Raw genomic sequence first — 3991 nt, forward strand, 5'->3', positions numbered from 1 at the left:
CCAGAAAAATAATGAAAATGGCCTAGAAATAAAAAATTAACTTTTGGAGGCTTTCTCAGAATAGTCTACTTCAGAAGTATCCATGTAATTCTATAATATAGCCTAAGAGACACCTTATTAACTTATACAAGTCACTTAGGTTCCTGGTGACTTGAACCTCTCATATGTAAAATGGGGATAAGAAGACTTATTTTAGATTTGCATTGTGTCATTCATTCATTTATTAGGCACAGCAGTGAACAAGACAGATATGATTCCAGGCCTCATGGACTTACAACCTTATAGGTGTACCAGACTCTGAGTAGTACAATGAGTGTTGTAAAGGAAGAGTGCAGGGGACACTGGGCGCCTACAACAGGCTGATATAGTCTAGTCTGAGGAAAGGGCATTTGATTTTTAGGAGTTAAAATTTACTATGGGAAGAGGATTGGAGAGCAGGATAAGAATTGGGTACACCAAGTAATTCATCCATTCATTCATGTATTTATTCAACAAATAACTAACAAGATGGACAAATCCCTGCCTTCACGGAGCTTACATTCTAATGTATATGTAAAGCACCCAATCACAATGCCTAGTACACAGTACGCAGTTAGTCAAAGTTAAGCATCTTCCATAAACCTCATATATCCATACCCATTACCTCTGCTTTCAAGTCTTAATCTGAGCTATTCCAGAGCTCTCCTCACTTAGCTCATCTGCCACACAGCTATCGAAGTTACCATCCCCAAACACTTATCTTTTAATGCTCTTCAAGGCTATGTCTGTTTTTGGAGCATTTATTGGAGGAAATTTTATCCATCTGTTCAACAGAATCCTAAAAATGAGGTCTGTTTCTCTGTGGGTTAGTTACTATTGGCCACACTACATTGTGTGTCTGGAACACCCACGATGAGAAGGACAGAAGTTTTCTGAGCTTTCTGAGGTGGTCTTACAGTAGTAAACTGAAATCTGATGTGTTAATTCTATCAGAGCTGAAAATACATTTCCAACTTGAAATGTCTAGACCAAAGATCTGATAATTGTTTATTGGATGAATAGGTTTCCATATGGGGTACCAAATGATTAACACAGAAAACCCAGGATCATACTGGATCAGTGGGGCAAACAACAAAGAAATAGAGGCAGTGAGCTCAACAGCAGCTGTGGCTTGCTAAAGGAATGAGTGCCAGACTAATTCTTCCAATTCCTAGACCAGACTCAGCCCATCTCAGTAATAGCCAACAGACTATTAGTCAATGTGTAATTTTATTATTTTACTTCCAGCATTCAGTTGTGGTTTTTGATGCATGGAAAGTTGATTTTTTTGAACAAGTTGCTTCAAAAGTAGGTTTCAGTGTACTTACCAGAGAAGAATCACCTTGTATGTGATTTTGTTTCTCACTTGGTTTTCCACCAAACCACTGTTAGGCAAAAATTCCCATGCAACTGAAGTTGTGTGTGTGTGTGTGTGTTTAAGAGATCCCCAGCATAGCCTTTGAAAATTGTATCCTGTTAAGTATCTAATTTTAAGAACATGGTCCTTTTCTTTTTGCTTGTATTATTACTATAGCTGAAAAATGAGATTATTTGGAGACAAGGAAAAGTAAAGCTTAAAAAAATACGCTTCTTCAAATCTCTAAATTCTTCATGGAACTTGACCTATGATATATTTTCAACAAATACAACATTTAGAAATGGAATACTTTTTTTTCTTTTAATTCTGTTAGGATTCTATTGTCTGTCAGTGACAGAGAATACAAATCAATTTTGTTCAAACAAAGATTTATTTGCTTATATAACTGAAATGTCCAAACTGAGCCAGGATTACTATCTTACTCCTTTCTCTGGGCCCAAGTAATCAGAACTTCCAATAGTTAATGGGGCTGCATCTTTCCAGCTTCTGATTCAGAAGAAAGAGCAAATGTCTTTCTCCCAGCATTTTTAGCATACTTCCTGTTATTTGTTCTGATTGAACACACTTGGGTCACATAACCATCCCTGAATCAGTCTCTGTGGTCAGGGAAATGCAGTGTTGTAACTGGCTAAGGGCAGAGTCATGTGTTCTTCTCCAGGGGCTGGACACAGAGCCCTATACAGCCATCTAAGTAGAAAGTGGGAGAGGAGCAGATGCACACAGTAAAGCCAGGGCTATTGATAGAAAGAGGAAAAATGGATGTTGGGGAGACAAACAACTAATACTTACTTGAGCTTACGTCCTCCTTCTCACCAAGTACCACTCAGTGATTCCTCTCCATTCACATGTCACCAGTCTCCCTCCAGTTCATGTCCCATTCTGAAACCAGAGATACCTTCCTGGTGAGGGCAAGGGAGAGACACAACTTCTTCTATTATTTCACTTCTTAAAAATAATTTTTAGCTTCCTATTGCCTATAGAGTGTTTCTTAACCTGGGATACATCCCTGCAAAGACTGGGGCAGTAGGCTGGAGTCTAAAACATAAACTAAACTGGAGCTATCTTCCTTGGCCATCACTTTCACTTGAAGATTTAGAAAAATACAGTAAGTGTATAATATCAAACATAGATATGTTATGGGGTAAGGTTGCAAAATTCACATGAATTCAAATAAGCCACATGACTTCAAATAAATCATATGCCTCACTTGCATGTTTAGTGCGATGCCCTATGTCTCCCTATTGTACAAGTTTACTTGCTTAAAAGATAAACTCCAAATTCTTAGCTTGGTGCATCAGGTTATTTTCTTGTTCCACTTCTATGCTAGGAAAACTTATATTCATTCTTCAGTATCCAATCCAAATCTTGTTTCTGCACCAAAGCACATCATAATCTAATATTATTTCCTTTGTACTTTTCCTTGAAAATTTTCCTGACTCTGACAATGAGTCATTCTTCAATTTTTGATTACTAGACTATTTTATTTATGCCATTGTTATAACACATAGTACATTATATTGAAGTTAGGTTTGAAGGGATGTGTCTATCTCTTCTACTCAGACTCTGGTGTTTGTGATAACCCCAGCATCTAACACATGACTGGCAATATATATTGACTGACCAACCTCAATATTGATAGTATGCCTCATTGCTATTTGTACTTACAGTATGTCATACAGGACCAAAGGAAAAGCTCAAACACGTACTGAATTAATTATTACCAAGCATAAGATTTCTAACATTTAATACTAGATCCTAGAGACATTTAAGGGCATGGGAAAAGGTAGAGCTCAGAGAAAAATGAATAATAATTACAATATGCCAAGATCTTGGGCAATATCAGGAGCCAAGGGCAACCCCTTGTGGGGCCCTTCTCTCTGAGCAACCCAAGTAAGAGTCAATTCCTAATGGTGAGAGAGGACCAAGCTTGAGGGCAGGAGCTCAGTGTTAGTGCACATATTTCTGATTAAAAGTAAAGGAAAACCTCAATTTATCAAATTAAGCAAAGAAAAACATTTAAGTAGGATGTTAAATAGAGTGCAAATACCAGGGTTGTATCTCAGTTGCTTCCTTCTTTCCATTCTGCCAACCCCAGAATACCTTGCTTTGTCTTCAGCTAGCTCTCTTCCTGGTTGCAAGATGACTTTCAGAGTTCCAGAGTTTGCTGCCATGCAGGCTTGACAATATCCAGTGGAAGAAGAGGATCATCTCTTCCTCATGACTCTTTTAATAATAAAAAACTGTTCCCAGATTTCCCCTTGCATCTCACCAGATAGAACTGAGCACATGCTTATACCCTGGGAATAGATCACCAGGACGGGCTAAACCCAATCATTTTGGAATTAGGAGTGGATACCAATAAAGGATGCATAAATATTTGGGAAAAGCTGGATTTGGGTTGCAAAGAGAAAAGAGAATTTACTGTACGGCAGAGATCAACAGGATCTTCTACAGACTTTTTGTCATTATGCTGGTGGAGAATAATTTTCAGAGCAATGAAAGAGTTGCAGCCCAAAGGTAGGTGAGATCCTACTGTAAGGAACACTAGTTTAGAAAGGCAGTTATTCACATTCAAAAAATATGTCTTAATTCTTT

The 3991-nt window shown here is 37.9% G+C and overlaps 1 long non-coding RNA gene across 1 annotated transcript; it reads right to left on the reverse strand.

The window, feature by feature from the left end:
• Nucleotides 1-1789: 1789 nt before the first annotated feature.
• LOC118930102 (uncharacterized) lies at nucleotides 1790-3631 on the reverse strand. The gene is made up of 3 exons (XR_005031881.2): nucleotides 3497-3631; nucleotides 2186-2275; nucleotides 1790-2083 (listed from the first exon to the last, which is right to left on the reverse strand). It is a non-coding gene; the product is annotated as an uncharacterized LOC118930102 (long non-coding RNA).
• Nucleotides 3632-3991: the final 360 nt, after the last annotated feature.

The sequence above is a fragment of the Manis pentadactyla genome, chromosome 5, assembly GCF_030020395.1.
Source record: "Manis pentadactyla isolate mManPen7 chromosome 5, mManPen7.hap1, whole genome shotgun sequence".
NCBI lineage: Eukaryota > Metazoa > Chordata > Mammalia > Pholidota > Manidae > Manis > Manis pentadactyla.